Below are 18,755 nucleotides of genomic sequence, written 5' to 3'. Positions count from 1 at the left end.
GTAAACATCTTCAAACATTCAAAGAGGAATAACTGAAATTCTACATAAACACTTTCTGAATAGAAGAAAAATGAACATTTATCAACTCACTTAAGAAGATCATTAGTTCCGGGATGCCTGGGTGGCTGAGTCAGTTAAGTGTCTGATTCTTGATGTTGGCTCAGGTCATGATCTCATGGTTCATGAGACTGAGCCCTGTGTCTGTGTCTGTGTGTCTCTCTCTCTGCACCTCCCCTACTTTTACTCGCTCTCTCGCTCTCTAAAAATGGAAAAGTAAACATTTTTTAAAAAGGAGATTATTACTGGGGCACCTGAGTGGCTCAGTCAGTTAAGCGTCCCACTTTAGCTCAGGTCATGATCTCGTGGTTCATGAGTTTGAGCCCTGCGTTGGGGTCTGTGCTGACAGCTCAGAGCCTGGACAGCCTGTTTCAGATTCTGTGTCTCCCTCTCTCTCTGCCCCTCCCCACTCATGCTGTCTCTCTCTCTCTCAGAAATAAATAAACATTAAAAAAAATTTTTAAAAGAAATCATTACTTTATAACCACTAAAACTACACACAGAAACTACACATACAAAAAAAGAAAACAGCAGATCACTATTCCAATGAATAGAGATACAAAAATTTTTCAGAAAATATTATGAAACAAATCCAGCAATCCCAACAGGCTTGACAACAGACTTCAAAAAATCAGTCAACTCAAATCCCCATATTAATAAAAGACAAGAAAACATGATAATTTTAGTAAATGAAAGTAAAGCACTATAAAAAGATCCCACAGCCACTAAAGAAAAAACTCTTAGAAAAAACAGAACTAGAAACAGTCTTAAATTATTAAAGGGGATATAAAAATTACCAACAGCTATCACACTCAATGATAAAAAACCAGATGCTTTTACCTTAAGATGGCAAAGAAGTTAGACATATCTGCTCTCGGCAAGGCTATTCAATATTATATTAAGGGTCCCAGTAACTGGAATAAAGAAAAGAAATAAAAGATATTGGCAAGGAAGAATAAAATTGTCTGTGTTCATAAGAGACAGGACTGTTGACATAGAAATCCTTGGGGAATATACATGAAATGATGTGAGTTGAAAATCTTAAATTACATTACAGTAGAACTCATAATTTAATTGAGCAAGATCACAGGATACAAGGCCAACATACCTTAACAAACTTAAACGTTTTTGTGTCTTTGAAAGACACAATGAAGAAAATAAAAAGTCAAGCCACAGATATGGAGAAAATATTTATAAACATATCTCTGACAAAGGTTTTTAAATAGAATATATAAATATTTTCTTATTGAAGGATAATTAACATACATTATTATTTCCAGGTGTACAATTGAACGAATCAACAATTCAGTGCTCATCAACATAAATATACTCTTGACCCCCTTTCTCTATTTCATCCGTGTCTCCACCTACATCCATTCTGGCAACCACCAGCTTATTCTGTACTTAAGTGTCCATTTTTTGTTTGTTTGTTTGTCTCTTTTATACTTTGTTTTGAAGAGAAATAAACCAATTAAAAATTGGCAAAGTATATTAATCAACACTTCAGCCAAGAAGATACATGAATGGCTAATGGATACATACAGACACCATCAGTAGGCATCCAGGAGGTATAAATTAACAGTATAATAATAAAAACATTACACACTCACTAGAATGGCTAAAATTTAACAGACAGACAGAACTTGGCATTGACAAAGATGTGCAGGAACTAGTAGTGGAATGGCAAAATGGTAAAATCTCACTGGAAAGAAGTTTGGTATTTCTTTATGAAGTTAAATGTACATTTACTATATAATTCAGAAGTCCATTCCCAGGTATTTACCCAAGAGAAATAAACACATAAATCTACAAAAGGCTTAAATGTAAATTAAGACTCCATTATCCAAGGCTGCATTATTCATAATACCTCAAACATTTGAAATAATCTCCTTGTCCATCAACTGGTGAATAGATTTTTTTTTTAAATAGGATAAATCTGTACTATTGACATCTACTCAACAGTAGCAAGGAATAAACTACCAATACATGGAACAACATGAAATGAATCTCAAAAACATTCGCAGGAAAAAACATACATATCCATTTTCATGGAATTCTATATAAGGCAAAAATATAATACCAGAAAGCATTGGTATATGATTGTATACAACTGTATCCCTAAAAATATTATAATTTATTTTATAATTTGTTTTATGTAGATTATGCCCCCATCAAGATGGGTGAAAAAAGCACTCAAGAAGATGAAAACATAGTAACGAAGAGGTAAAAATTATATTAGTGACTTGATAGAGCGAATAAGAAAAGACAATATACGTTGGTCCTTAAAGAAGAAAACAAAAACAAGGAAACATAAATAATATTCATCATTCAATTGTATTCATAAAATACAATCAAAGAAAACTTTTGCATGGATAAAAGAAGATATGAATCTAAATACTTACACAATGCACTGTGAGGGGCACCTGGGGGGCTCAATCCGTTAAGAGCCCTAATACACTTGATTTCAGCTCCGATCATGATCTCAAGGTTGTGAGATTCAGCCTCACCTTGGGCTCCAGAGCCCCAGGCTGGGCTCGGAGTCTGCTTAAGATTCCCTCTGCCCCTCCCCCACTCTCTCTTGAGCTCATGGGCTCTCACTCCCTCTCTCTCCAAAACAAAGGATTTATTGCGATACCCGAGCTGCCCACACTGAGATATCCTAATAAAACTACTAGACTTCAGTATAGAGATTACATATTCTCAGGTCTTCTAGGAACGAGGGAACCTCATCACTTACAAAAGAAAGAAAACCAACTTGGCATTAGTCTTCTCAACAACCAGGTGCGAACCAAGTCAATAGTAGAGCCATATTTAAAACTGAACAAAAAATTCTCAACGAAATATATATTTTGCCCAAGATTTCATGTCTAACCAAATTGTCACTCAATTTTAAACGCAAGAGGAAAAGTTTCAACACTGAAGTACTCAGATAATATTGCAGTCATGCATCTTTGCAGATAAATGGAGTAGAAGACTAGCTTTATCCAATCATGATACGCAAAAACACCAATGGTTTTTTTGGTAACGATTGAATGGTAACGATTGAATATTTTCAATTATACAACAAAGACTAAAAAGTAGAAAGAAGTATGAAAGATTAGCATGTAAGTGTTCTGTGTTCTGACAGGTAGAGATAAGCTAAAAATGGGAAGAGAAGGGAGAAAGAAATGAAAATAGATAAGTCTTACAGATTGTTACATAAGCAATACATGGGCATCACAAGGTCTTATTTAAAGATGATTTTAGGGGTGCCTGGGTGCCTCAGTCAGTTAAGCATATGACTCTTGGTTTCAGCTCAGCTCATGATCTTGCAGTTAGTGAGTTTGAGCCCTGTGCTGGGCTCTCTGCTGACAGCACAGAGCCTGCTTGGGACTCTGTCTCGCTCTTTCTCTGCCCCTGCCCCTCCCCTGCTCACTCTCTAGCTCTCTCTGTCAAAAATAAACAAATGGGGGGGTCTGGGTGGCCAAGTTGGTTCAGCGTCCAACTTCGGCTCAGGTCATGATCTCACGGTTCGTGAGTTCTGACCCCGCGTCGGGCTCTGTGCTGACAGCTCAGAGCCTGGAGCCTGCTTCAGATTCTGTGTCTCCCTCTCTCTCTGCCCCTCCCCTGTTCATGCTCTGTCTCTCTCTGTCTCAAAAATAAATAAAACATTAAAAATTTTTTTTAAATAAATAAACAAATAAACACTAAAAAAATAAAGATGGTTTTAAAATGGCAGAAGCCAAATTTAAAAACCCTTTATTTTATGGAGGGCGTTAGATTAAACAAAAGAGAAAAAATACATAAATAAATAGTATATATACTACTAAATAGCAAAAAAAAAAAAAAAAAAAAAAAAAGCAAGGAAAATAGACCACAGAGATCTACAATACACAAAACAACACATATAAACACAACATAAATGGTAGCAAATAACTGATACTAAAATAATTGTATTTATATAAGGGTAAATGGACGTAACTGATAGTAAAAAAAGAATTTGAGATTGGCTCATAAAGCAAAACTGATACTCGGCTAATTAAAAGACACACCTAAATCAAAATAATTTAGAAAAGCAAAATGATGGGCAAATGTATACAGAGGAAATGCAGGAAATAAGCAGGTGTTACAATCCTGATATTACAAAAAATGAATGCAGCCCAAAATACATTAAATTAGAAAAGGCACTTTATAATGCCAAAGGCCACAATTCACAATGAAAATTATAACAAAAATGTATGTGTGTCAGATAATATAGGAAACTCCTTCATAAAGCAGAAATTCCTGGGAAGACAAGAGCTACATGGTAAAACAGAGTCCTGGGGCGCCTGGGTGGCTCAGTCGGTTAAGCGTCCGACTTCAGCCAGGTCACGATCTCGCGGTCCGTGAGTTCGAGCCCCGCGTCGGGCTCTGGGCTGATGGCTCAGAGCCTGGAGCCTGCTTCCGATTCTGTGTCTCCCTCTCTCTCTGCCCCTCCCCCGTTCATGCTGTGTCTTTCTCTGTCTCAAAAAATAAATAAACGTTAAAAAAAAAAAAAAACACAGAGTCCTAAGGGAGTATTAACTTTGCCATTGAAATTCTTTCTCCCAGTGATTCATAAATTTAGATCTCCTTTAAATTCTGGTACCAGTACTAGGATTCTTCAACATGAAACTCAAAGAGAGGTTAAGTTCAAACTAACAGCTAAGAATGTAAAGGGCTTAAAGCAACCTAGTAACTGTATGTAGAAATTTATACCCTAATAGTACCTTCATAGTAAATATTCTCCTCAGATTTCCATAGTACATCTTCAAAATTGGCCGGATATTAAGTCACAAAGTAAATCCCAATAAATGTCACACAGAAGAGAAATGAAAACCAGCATTCTCTGGTCATAATAAAACAAAATGTAAAGTCTCTTCACCCTGGACTTTTATTTTCCTCCTCAGTTTGGGTCATATTTTCTTGCTTCTTTGTATGTTTTATAATTTTTTATCCAATGCCAGACATTGCTCATTTTATCTTGTTGGATGCTGTATGGTTTTTACCGCTATGGATATTCTTGAGCTTTGTTCTTAGATGCAGATGGTGTCATTTTGATCCTTTTGAAACTTGTTTTTAAGGTTTCAAAAGCAGAGGAAGTGCAGCATCTATGGAGAATTTGTCCCGCAGCAGAGTCAAAACCTATCTGAATACTCTCTCTACCCAAGGCTTTGTGAATTACGAAGTTTCTGGCTCTGGGTTGTGGGACAGGACCTATTTCTAGCTCTGTGTGTTCCCCAGAGATCGGTGCTTCTAATTTTTTTTTTCTGTGACTTCTTCCATAGCCTCAGGTAGTTTCCTCATATACCTGTGATTATCAGTATTCTACCAGAGAAAGACTTTATGCGGATCTCTGGAATTCTCTCTCTTCTCCAGGAATCTGTCCTGAGAATGTAAATGCCTCACACCCTGGCTCTCGGTTTCATCTTAGCCGAATTCCTCTTTCCTTTGTGCTGTGTCCTCAAAATTCCCTCTAGAAACTAAGCTGGGGCAATGATAAGTTTCCTATCCCTCATTGTAACTATCTTCCACCCCCTGAACCTCAATACCTTGACCACCATCGTTTCATGCATTTTATTGATTTTTAAAAATCATTTCAGTTGGAGTGAGGTGCAAATCCAATCATGTAAGTACTTTTAAAATAATTTTAACGTACGGGGGTGCCTGGGTGGCTCAGTCGGTTAAGCGTCTGACTTTGGCTTAGGTCATGATCTCACCGTTTGTGAGCTCGAGAGTTCGAGCCCTGCGACCACCTGCTTTGGATTCTCTGTCTCCCTCACTCTGCCCCTCGCCCGCCGGCACTCTGTCTCTCTTTCAAAAATAAACATTAAAAAAATCTTAAGAAAATAATTTTAATTTATATAACCATGAGGCTGTTTTAAAATGAATTTTAAAAAAAAGATTAGGGGGAAAAGCCAAGAGTGACATTAAATGTACACAGAGATACATGAAGACATCTATAGACAATTGGTAACCACAGGAGCTGAGATCCAGCCAAGCGCTGTCTGGGCACTGGCTGTGCACTACCCACCTGGGCTCCTGCCTCACCGCGCACCCATGGAGGAACCACTGTGCCCACTTGCCCGCCTGCCCCAGAACTCTGCTCAGGACCTCACCTTGGTGGCGGTGGAGCCCAGTCCCCCAAAACTGGTGCCCAGTCCCGCAAAACTGGCCAAGCATGGAGACACGGGGTCAAGGTCGCAGATTCCGAGGCTGGGGCGGGTGGGCCCAGCTTGCACACTCTGTTTCCTTTTCTGTGGCGGTCCATCTCAAGATACCCGCCCCGCTGGTGAAGGTATAGCCTTGCGTGTGCACGTGTTCTCCCCTCACACCCTTAAATCGAGTGCTTTTTGTAGTGCGAAGAAACTGAGCGAAACCATCCTCCCCGGAAGCACCGGGCACAGAGCTGTAACATCAGAATGTAGTACTTATTTCATTGGACAAGTTCTTGGTGGATCACCTTTTCACAGGAGTTGGTTTCTCAGCCAGACAACAATAGAAATGAGGCCAGGCCCCAAAATTCAAGGGCTCGAGCCGAAGCAAGACACAGCGTCAACAGAGAATAATCAGGCTAGCCTCCCTGAACAGAGGGGATGCCCTGCTTGTGTGGAGAGAAAGTCCCCTCATCCTGATGGGTTGATATTGGCAGGCAATTCAGGTAGCTCGTTGACGCGTCATGGAGCCAGGGTCCTGTCTGAAGTCTGGCTTCTATATGGGGCTGCATCCTAGTGTTGTGCTTTAAGAGAAGCAGTTTAACAGTAACAGCCAATAGAAAGTGCCCCAGGTGCATAGTGTTTTCTACTTAGGGCTTGCTCCCATGATCCCTAACTGTCTCAACATAACCTAATGTGTTGAAGCACCGTGAGCCTTCCTCATACCTAACAAAATTGTGGACTCAAGCATAAGAGTGAGGAGATAGAAACAGAAGGAGCGTGCAGATCATCAAAGAGCATCCATCCATGATTCAGAATAATGCAAGTGGGGCCATGGTAGCCACTGCCACCACAATGACTACCCCCTCCAAAAACAGTGGCTCCAACCGTGAAGGTGATTCTCAGCTAGCCTAGCATGAAGTACTGTGCTCTATGACCAACGCTCAGGAACTTGTAGATTTCTTGGGCCAAGGGATGTTTAGTAAGCCGTCCAGTGCCAGAAATGGGGCCCCATTGAAAGTGTGGCCATCAAAATCCTGGAGAATCACCCCTCCATGTGCTTGGCAAGGTCAGACTGAGGAGAGGATCCTGGCCGCCTTGAGAGCGGGAGAGCTGAGGACTACAACTGTGTCTGCGTCTATGAGTGCTTCCAGCACAAGGATCACACGTGCTTGGTTTTTTGAGATGTTGGAGCAGGACCTCCATGACCTTTTGAAGCAGAGTAAGTTTAGCCCATTGCCACTCAGATACATTTGTACAGGCCTCCAGCAGGTAGCCACAGCCCTGATGAAACTCCAAAGCTTAATTCTTATCCATGCTGACCCCAAACGAGAAAACACCACGCTGGGTGATCCCATCTCGATAACCCTACAGAGTAAAGGTCATTGACTTTGGTTCAGCCAGTCACGTGTCCAGAGCTATGTGTTCTACCTACTTGCAGCCCGGATGTTACGGGGCCCCTGAGATCATCCTTGGTTTACCATTTTGAGAGGCAACTGATATGTGGTCGCTGGGCTGTGTCATTACCGAATTGTTCCTGGGCTGGCCACCCTACCCAGGAGCTTCCGAACGTAATCGGATTTGGTGTATTTCACAAAAACAAGGTTTGCCAGATAAACATTTATGAAGTGCAGGGACAAAGACAACTAGGCTTTTCAACTGGGACATAGAGTTTTCCTATACTTTGCCGAGGCTGAAGACACCAGAGGACCATGAAGCAGAAATGGCGGTTAAGTAGAAAGAAGCAAGGAAGTACATTTTCCACTATTTAGATGCTGTGGCCCAAGTGAACACGACAATAGATTTAGAAGGCAGTGGCATGTTTGTGGAAAAGGCAGACTGGCGGGAGTTCATTGACCTATTAAAGAAGACGCTGACCATAGATGCTGAGCATCACTCCAGTTGAAACCCTGAGACACTTACGTGATTTTTCCCGTTATACACAAATCAACTGTTTCCAGATCATGGAGGTCTGCAAGCACTGGGTGAATACGGAGGACACTGCAAACCCAGGCAAAACCATCTTGATCAGGCAGGTGGCCCCCAGCACACCGACCGACGTCACCATGACCTTCAACAACCATCTGAACGCTGTCCAGAACCAGGCTCCCGCCTCTACCAGCGCCACTATTTATTTAGCCGAAGCTGAAGTCTCCTAAGTTACCAATCTGCCCTTTACCAGCCCTCAGCGGCAGCCATGACCTCAGCGACCCAGCAGAGCATGCCCCTGTGGACAGGAACAGCCCAGATCTGTGCCCCTCCTGACTCTATCAAGCTCTCATCATGTGTCCGCCCAGACGCAGGATGGCAGCCATCTTCTTCTACACATGCTGGCAATTTCGTGTGTCTACGGTGTCTTCAGATCAGACCGGGCCTAGTTGCCCACCAGGCCTGGTCGATTCGGACTTGGAAAATCTGGCTTTCCCTGGCGTGGCGGCATGTGACTGGAGTGGCCAAGCACAGGTCAGTGCAGCACATGACTGTGACTCCTGAGACCGTGGCAGGCACCCAGAAGTTGACCCACTGGGAGAACATGCGAGCTCAGCCGCATCACCCGGCAGTTGGTGCTGCTGATCAGCCATGTGAGCCTTCTAGCACCCAGTCCTCCAAGATGGACATGACCTACGTGATGTTCCGCAGCAGCCAGCCAGCACTGTCTCCCTCCCAGAAGCGTAAACAGGACCAGTCCCTTGTGAGAAGCATCTCCATCTGGGAGGTCTCTTCCTTTCAGGCCTTCAGCTCCCTCCCGAGGTCCAAGGGCAACAAGGAGAACACACCTCCCAGCCTACACCTCCTCCGTCACATGCGGGTGGGGTGAGAGAGCCTGCAGCACCAATGATTGTTACTGCTGACCTCACCAGCCCCAAGGTCAGTGTCACCACCATCAGCAGTGACCAGGACACAGGAAAAGGAGGAAGAACAGAAATATGCCCCAACAGGTGAGGGCATGACACCTTCAGACTTCCCAGAAGGAACAGGATGGAGGGGGGAGGGGTGCAGTGTGCTGCTGGCTCACACAGAGAGTTGTCCAGGAATCTGAGCCACGTTCCATCCTCAGACATGCGGATCTCTGTCCCCTGGCCCCTAAATTTTGTTCCTTAAATGGAACATCAGAAACATTCCTAAATGTTCTAGAGACCTAAAGTGGTTTTAAGGGAAGGTCCTGAAGATTCAACATAATTGTTCAAACCCAAGATATTTTGAGTCACTTTGGTCTTAAAAAATAGGGGCACGTGGGTGGCTCAGTTCGTTGAGCGTCCGATTTCGTTTCAGGTCATGATCTCGTGGTTTTGTGAGTTCGAGCCCTTCATTGGGCTCTGTGTGGACAGCTCAGAGACTGGAGCCTGCTTCAGATTCTGTGTCTCCCTCTCTGCCCCTCCCCTGCTTGCTCTGTCTCTGTCTCTGTCTCTCTCTAGAAAATAAATAAACATTAAAAATTTTTTAAAAGATAGTCACAGGACTATACATGTGGGAGACTTGAGACTATAAAAATCACGTATACAATACCAGTGTATTTCAACTCCCGTATGCTTAAAAATCTCTGCTTCAAGCTACTGGATTTATTCCTAGTTGGTCAGAGTATTTCTCTAACATCTCCTTGGCTCTCTCAGAAATTTGCCTATGTCTGGCTGCATTGAGGATGTCACTAAATCTCTAGGACCAGATGACATGCCCTAGAATTTTGAGAGGAATGCCAAGGCAAAATTATCCCTGACCAACAATAGGTGTCATTAGTTGCTAGAACAAATGGATGGTCAGCATGCTAGGAGTGAGCAAATTGAAGGGGAAAAAAAACATGACAAACATTCCCAAACTGTTTTCATTTGCACTATTTCATGCATCATTTGATAGGGTATGCAAGGCAAGTAATTCTAGTCCCATTTGATAGGTAGGAACACCGAGGCCCAGGAAAGGTAAGAGACTCACCCAAATTGATAAAGGTTCTAAGTAGTGGAATTGGGATTCAGGTCCCCTGCCACTGAAGACATGGCCATCTTAAGTACTGGCAAAAACAACTGACTTCTCTTCAGTCATTAAGTCAATAAAAATAAATTCTATCCTGCCCCCTCCTCTGATCACCACCACACCCCCAAACATGTTTGCACCCACTGTGTGCAAAGCATCAGGGCAAGGCAGTGGGACGTCCAGAGCATGCGACCGAGCCACGACTGAGTGCTAAAACTCTAGCAGCAAGAAAGGCAAAAGACAGCTCTTCTTTGAGACGATCTTTCAAAGTGAAGACGCAAGAAAGACCCAGCAGCCTACTTTTTCTCAGTGATGGCGTTTGGACAAGGGAGCTCTGTGGCCATGGCTAGACAACTGGTCTAAAGACAGAAAACAAACCAAGCATTTTTCCGGGTCACCCAAGATCAAATAGCAGACCCAGTGTTGTTTTATTTTTTATGTTTCTAATTTAATTTCAGTACGACAACACATAGTGTCACGGTAGTTTCAGACGTACAATGTAGTGATTCAACAATTCCATACATTACCGGATGCTCATCACCACAAGTGCACTCCTTAATCGCCATCACCTGTTTCACTCATCCCCCCACCTTCCCCACCACCCCTGTAACCATCAGGTTGTTCTCCGTAGCTTAGTGCCCGTTTCTTGGTTTGTGTCTCCTTTTCTTTTTCCCCTTCGTGCATTTTTTGTGTTTCTTAAATTACAAGAATAAAATCATATGGTATTTGTCTTTCTCTCTGACTTATTTTACTTAGCATTATACAGCCTAGTTCTACTCATGTCATTGCAAATGGCAAGATTTCATTCTTTTTTTAACGCCTGAAAAATATTCCGTTGTATACATCCACACCACACCTTCTTTATACATTCATCTGTAGATGGCAACTTGGGCTGAATCCATAATTTGGCTATTGCAAATAGTACTACTATAAACGTAGGGGTGCATGTATCTCTTTGAATTAGGGTGGGGTTTTTCTTGGTACATTTTAGGTAAATATCCAGTACTGCAATTAGTGGATTCTATGGTACTTTTATTTTTATTTTTCAAATGTATATTTCTTTATTTTGAGGGGGAGAGAGCACGCGTGAGTGGGGGAGGGGCAGAGAAAGAGGGAGACAGGGGGTCCCAAGCAGGTTCCACGCTTTGAGCATGGAGCCCAACGCAGGGCTCAATCTCACAAACTGAACCTTGAGATCATGACCTGAGCCGAAATCAAGAGGCAGGTGCTTAACTGACTGAGCCAACCAGGCACCCCAGTACTTCTGTTTTTAATTTTTTAAGAAACTTCCATACCGTTTTCTTTTTCTATAGTAAACCTACCAGTTTGCATTCTGACCAACATAGCACAAGGGTTCCTTTTTCTCCACATTGTCACCAACACTTGTTTCTTGTGTTTTTGATTTTAGCCATTCTGACAGATGTGAGGTGATATCTCATTTTGGTTTTGATTTGCATTTCTCTGATGGTGAGTGACGTTGAGCATAATTTCATGTGTCTGTTGGCCGTATGGATGTCTTATTTGGAGAAATGTCTGTTCATGTCTTCTTCCCATATTTTAATTGGATTGTTTTTTGGGTGTTCAGTTGTAGGAGTTTTTTATATATGTTGAATACTAATCCTTTATTGGAATGTCATTTGCAAATATTTCCTCCCATTCGGTAGGTTGCCTTTTTAGTTTTGCTGATTGTTTCCTTTGCTGTGCAGAAGCTTTTTATTTTGATGTAGTCCCAATAGTTTACTTCTGCTTTTGTTTCTCTTGCCTCTAGAGACATATCTAGAGAAATGATGCTACAGCTGATGTCAGAGAGATTACTGCCTATGGTGTCTTTTAAGATTTTTATGGTTTCAGGTCTCACATGTAGGTCTTTGGCCCAGTTTTAATTAATTTTTGTGTATGGTGTAAGAAAATGGTCCAGTTTCATTCTTTTGCATGTGGCTATGGGATTTTTCCAACACCATTTGTTGAAGAGACTATTTCTCATTGGATAGTCTTTCCTGCTTTGTTGAAGATTAATTGACCATACAATTTTGGGTTTGTTTCTGGAATAGCTATTCTGTTCCATTGATCTATGTGTCTATTTTTGTACTTGTACCATACAGTTTTGATTACTACAGCTTTGTAATACAACTCAAAGTCTGTAATTGTGATACCTCTAGCATTGCTTTTTTTTCAAAAATTGATTTGGCTCTTCAGGATCTTTTGCGGTTCCATACAAATTTTAGGATTGCTTGTTCTAGTTCTGTGAAAGGCAATGTTGGTATATTTTTAATATTCTTTAATTTTTATTTTTGAGAGAAAGAGAGAGAGAGAGGGAGGGAGGGCGGGAGTGGGGACGGGGCAGAGAGAGAGAAAGAGGGAGACACAGAATCCGAAGCAGGCTCTAGGCTCTGAGCTGTCAGCACAGAGCCCGATGTGGGGCTCGAACTCATGGACCGTGAGATCATGACCCGGGCTGAAGTCAGATGTTTAACTGACTGAGCCACCCAGGCATCCAGCGATGTTGGTATTTTGATAGGGATTGCATTATACAGATTTCTTTGAGTAGTACAAACACTTGAACAATATTTGTTTTTTCCAATCCATGTGCATGGAATGTCTTTCCATTTCTTTCTGTTGTCTTCAATTTATTTCATCAGTGTTTCACAGTTTTCAGTGTACAAGTCTTTCACTTGTTTGTTAGGTTTATTCCTAGGCATCTTATTATTTTTGGTGTAATTATAAACAGGAATGAAGCAGAAATGAATGAGCAAAACCAGTCTAAAAATAAATATTTATAAATGATCTTGATTAGAGGAGCACGGACGATCTATACACGCTGAATAATCCATCTTTCTCCCTTGAAATTATCTTGGACAAAGAAAAAAATTGATAACCACAGAGAAGACAATACGTCTGTCAACTTTTGAACAGAGTTCTCTGTAAACTCAGAAAAGGGCATATTCTAAGTACCAAAAGGGAGGGTTGCAGCAGGTATGGAGAGAGGAGAGGAGAAGACCCATGCCAGGCGCCCAAGGCATGGGAGACCCACACTGGGAAGACGAATCCCCATAATATTTGGTTTTGAAAACCAAGGGGGCGTGGCTTTGAGAGATCTTAACAGTCAGAGGAGATTAACACCAGGAACTTTAAAATCACTGGTCTCTGCACTGGGAGAGCAATAGGAAACTGAGTCCCCATCCTTAAAGAAACAGCACAACCAACAGCCCCAACTGACATACAACAGCAGTTTGACACACAAGCAGCAGTTTGAAAACTGCCTGGGGTATACGGGAAGGAAATTGATTTCCTAATTTCGCAGGGTATGCCGTAGGGGGAGGGATCTTTGAGAGACTTCTCCAAGAGCAAATGAGGTGGCGGGCAGTATTTTCCTCCCTGGCCGGCCCTTCCAGGCTAGATGCAGGCACATCTGTGGTGGTCAGGGTAGTGCAAACATTCTCCCCCTACCTTGTCAACAGGGCGCCCTGCCCCCACTGTGTTTATGTGCACCCACCATCTCCAACGCTGCCAGCCCGGGCAGGAGTTTTCCTGGCTCTAGATCCCCCTCCTGCAGTGGACCAAGGTGAAACTTGCAGACACTGTACATCCCCACCATGCACTGTCTTGCTTTCTGGAATACACAGACCTGTAGGACCATACTTGATTTTTCAGTACTCAGAACATAGAATCGGCAAGTTTCTTCATTCCTTGTAGTGGAAAGCCGTATCTGGGACCAAAACTTGGTCATTTCCTCATAGATGAGATGTTTCCAGACCCGCACTGGTGGGGACAAGATTAGAACGTGCAGGCTACTGCAGTGGCAGAGATGGAAAATATCTTACTGTTAAGGTTACGAGTTCCTATTGATTTCTCAATTGAAATCTAATGTCATCTTGTGCTCTCAAGTTTTCTCCCTCTATAAAAAAATGCATTATTTCCTCGATAACTTGCTACTGTGCCTTTTCAGCCCTTTGTCTAATCTGAAATCATACCCCCTTCTCATTACAAGTCTTTGCTATAGACTGTTTGTGCTCCCCCAAAATTCACGTGGTAAAACTTAATCTCTAATGTGATAGTGGTATTTAAAGGTAGGGTCTTTGGGAGTTGATCAGGTCACGAGAGTGGAGCTGTTACGATTGGTCTTAGTGCCCTTATAAAAGAAGGTCCTACAGAGCTCCCTCACACTTTCCGCCACGTGAGGACGCAGTGCCAAGACACCTGTCTATAAACCAGGAAGTGGGCTTTCACGAGACACTTACTGTACCAGTGCCTTGACCTTGGACTTCCCAGCCTCTAGGACTAAGAGAAATAATGTTTTCCTGTTCTGAAGTCACTCAGTACATGGTATTTGTTATAGCAGCCCAAATGGACTAAGACAGTCCTTTGGCTCATTGATCACTGTTTTCTAATCACGTTATTGACTCTGATTTTAGGTATGTTGCCACATTCTTATATCATATTGGCTTTCGAACAGACCTTCATTTGCCAATTTCCCTTGTACAACTTTAGAACGGCAACAACAACAACAGCTGCATTGCCAATTGTATCAACTTAGGGTTCCAACAACAACAACAAAACAGCCAGAGTCAAACAGGGAATTAAGGAGAATTTAACCAAGAGATTCATGATAAAGACGCACACAAACTTTAAAGGGAAGCAACTAGAGATGATACTGTATCCTGTGGTAGCAACAGGAGAAAGCTTTTACAACTCCTAGACCAGAAGGAAAAAGACGTCGGTATAGACAGCAAAACTGAGCCAAGCCATGGCCTCACAGGGAAGGGTCCGGTGAATAAATACCCAAACAGACCTTTCCATTTGCCCTCATACCTCCTACTGATTCCTCTCGCTGGTACCTCCAAGGATAAAATGAGAGCAAGAGAATCCAGTGATACAGTCCATGAAGCTTAGTTAGCTTCCTGGAGCAAGAGCTGGGCAGAGGAGGAATTTGAGAAGAGAAATGGAAAATGTCTACCCCTCCCCCTCCCCCCCAAAAGCTACCTCTGTCTACACTTCGCATCGTTTCTCCAACTGCCAGTTTCACTAGTTCATGCTATTCCACATCTATTTTCTCTGAAACAATGTATTTCCGGAGCGCCACCCAAAGTTCATTTTTCCTCCCCTACTCGGTAAATGAAGTGATCATCCGACCACGAGCCCGAGCCAGAATGTGACTGTCACTCTTGACTTATTTCTTCCTTCTGACACAATCGTCCTTCAGGAAACATGATGTGGCAATTACACCCTTAAAATATCTTTAACCTCCGTTTCTTCTTTTGAGTCCTGTCATAGTCCTTAGTTCAGGTTTCTCAGTAATCTATCACCAACCTACCTTTCTCGCCTCATTCTCACCCCTCCTTCCCTTTAGCCCCATGTTCTAATCAAACCACAGTACTTACAGCTTTCCATACACAATATTTCTCTTATCACAAACATTTTCTGACCGCCTATAATATGCCAGACACTGAGCTAGGTGTTGGGCATAAAAAGATAAGTGACGTTAAGTCTGTGGCCTCAACAACTGCCTTTAATCGCCATGTATCTGCTATGTGCAGTACATTTCCCATTTTGTTAGACTGGAAAACTCTATTCATCAATCTAAATTCAGCCTAAGCGTGGCTCCCTCTGTGAAGCCCTTCCTGAGTCTACCAATTAGACAGTCACTTCTTCTTCAGTGTCCACTAAGACTGTAGGCACATTTTTATTTTAGCACTTAATACCCTACTGCTTTTATTGACTTAAAAGTCTCGCTCTCTGGCCAGGCTGAGTTATAGAAACATACTTTGCAAATCTTTGCATCCCTAGTGGTTCATGACGGCCTTAATAAATATTTGTAAATTAAAGAAGGAACGAATGATGAAGTCAGGGTATTAGACTATGATAGCTAAGAGGAGAGAAGAGGAAAGCAGAGAAGACGTGGGGGGTGGGGGGGGAACAAAACAAAAATCCTCTGCAACACTCACTTTGAATCTGTTTGAGGGCTATAATGTTTGTGAGGTTGAGACAAAAGGCAGGAAACTAAGGTGTTTGTTTGGTCACGTCTAAATACGCTGGGCAATTATCTTTAGAGTAGGCTTCATTTCAAGGACTCTCTATTTTGTGGCTGCATCTTAATTAACCAAAAGTGACTCCATGCGTCAAAAACTGGAGCGCCTACAAAGTGACCTCATTACAGTCCACGAGAAAGGTCACAAACAGCAATACTCACATGTGTAATCTCACCTGTAAGTATCCCACGCTATAAATCACGTTTGCCAACATCCAGGGTGATGACGCAAAGTGTATGTCTGTGTAAATGTGTTGTTCAGAAAAAAAACTTTTTAACTCCTGAAATTAACTGGAAGGTGTTTGATTTTCCAGATGAAGTTTTTAGGGTGTTTCTTTTCACATGACTCATTTTGCGAATCTCAGGTTTGTTTCCGCTAAGTTTCTCAATGTAGTATGCCTGTCTTTCCTGTTTATATGACTTCTGTTATAATTTTAAGGAATGCAAAGGCAACGAGAAATAGATTTACACTTAACCTGAGGTTAAATGTGTTTCTGATAGTATTTTTATTTATATTTAAAGGATTACTATTATTCGAAATATAGTAACAAAGAAAGGAAGCGCTTTTGGAGTAGTGGAAAATGCTTGGACGGGGCTTTGAGTGGTCTAGGCTCCAACCCTTACTTTGTTAGCCAATTAAAGAGGTTGGTCTTAGGCTAAGTCACTTTCCTTCTAGACTCCAATATTCTCTTCTGGAACAATCTGTGCTCAACTGATCAGAGATGGCAAACTAGAACATCACAGTTTGAATCCTGTATATCATCAGATGGGTTTTCCAAACAAGTGTCTCGGTAGCATTTCAAAAATGAGTTTGAGGGGCGCCTGGGTGGCTCAGTTGGTTAAGCATCCGACTTCGGCTCAGGTCATGATCTCACGGTCTTTGGGTTCGAGCCCCGCGTCGGGCTCTGTGCTGACAGCTCAGAGCCTGGAGCCTGTTTCAGATTCTATGTCTCCCTCTTCCTCTGACCCTCCCCTGTTCATGCTCTCTCTCTGTCTCAAATAAATGTTTAAAAAAAATTTAAAAAAATGAGTTTGAAAGATTCAAGTAGGCTTTCAATCCCAGATTTGCAAAAGTCCCTCCCCTCCCCCCTAAACTGCTCACGTACAGAGCAAGCCCAAAGTAGGATAACACAGGCTTTGAGAACTGAATTGCAATATAAACACTGTCCAGAAGACAGACAAAACCCTGCTCTGGTAACCATTGCCCCCGCCCCCCAGCCCAGTATTTCACCAATTCCAGTTAGTAACTGTCAAATACTTGCAGATATGAGAGAAATTAATTTCTGGCCATTAGGATAAATTAGCATTGAGCTGCCCTCTTCACTAAAATGTTGTGGAATTTTTCAGAGAAGTTTAGACATTTCTAGTAGGAAGGATTTTTAGTCTTTCTCTGGGAAAGTCTCACAAGTGTGTGCTGTTGAAACAGGCTGGTGAAGGCAGTTCTGTTATAGCCATTGATTTGAGGGTTAGCTGTCTGACAGCTTTGGGAATATTAGTATTTTTTTTTACTGTTTCCTGAGAAAAGGACCCTATGCAATTATATCTTACATTCCTGAGTGTAGCTTTTATATTCTTGACCATAATCTCACATGACACAGTACATGCTTCATAATATTTTAAATGAATAAATCTACAGCAAGATATAAGGTAGACCGAAAGTTGCCAAAAAGCAGAACTTATTTATAAGCCTCATTTTGGAGGACCTTAAATGTACAAATATTCATACGATTTGTTCAAATACAAAGATACAGGATCTTGACAAAGCTAAATGTTAAAAAAAAATTTTAAATGGTCAATCCAATGGGAAACCAAAAGAAACAATTTTTCTGATAAATCAATTTAGATAATTTTACAATTATAGATTTCCAATTCCCTGAAGAAATGATTTTTCTGAATTTTCATATTATTCCTTCTGCTTTATTTTGGGAGGGGAGGCAAATTAAATACATTGTCTTAGAGGAACATTAGTATCTTCTCTAAGAGACTGAAGGCTGCCTTTTACTTTGTCTGACATCTCTCATATATTGGCCAATCAATAATTATTCATAGTTTAGTTTCAGGGATTTGTTTTTTTTTTTTAATCTGTGAATCCAATACTTTCTTTTTCATTACAAATGATAAGTTTCATAATTATTTTTGCAGGCGATTGGAGTTGAATTTAAAAATGGAATATAATGGGTACTGAAGAGGGCATCTTTTGGGATGAGCACTGGGTGTTGTATGGAAACCAATTTGACAATAAATTTCATATATTTAAAAAAAATAAAATAAAATAAAAATGGAATATAATAGGATCAAGTAGCTACTCTTGTTTACATTTTCAATATTTAAATTTTTTTTAACGTTTATTTATTTTTGAGACAGAGACAGAGCATGAACAGGGGAGGGACAGAGAGAGAGGGAGACACAGAATCTGAAACAGGCTCCAGGCTCTGAGCTGTCAGCACAGACCCCCACGCGGGGCTCACGGACTGTGAGATCATGACCTGAGCCGAAGTGGGACGCTTAACCAACTGAGCCACCCAGGTGCCCCATTCAATCTTTTAAATGAAGCA

General features: G+C 41.6%; 1 pseudogene; it reads left to right on the top strand.

Moving 5' to 3' along the window:
• The first annotated feature begins 5,988 nt into the window (after positions 1 to 5,988).
• On the top strand, positions 5,989 to 10,389 carry LOC101098696 (annotated as a pseudogene).
• Positions 10,390 to 18,755: the final 8,366 nt, after the last annotated feature.

The sequence above is a fragment of the Felis catus genome, chromosome X (assembly GCF_018350175.1).
Source record: "Felis catus isolate Fca126 chromosome X, F.catus_Fca126_mat1.0, whole genome shotgun sequence".
NCBI lineage: Eukaryota > Metazoa > Chordata > Mammalia > Carnivora > Felidae > Felis > Felis catus.
This window is presented reverse-complemented; position numbering and strand designations above follow the sequence as displayed.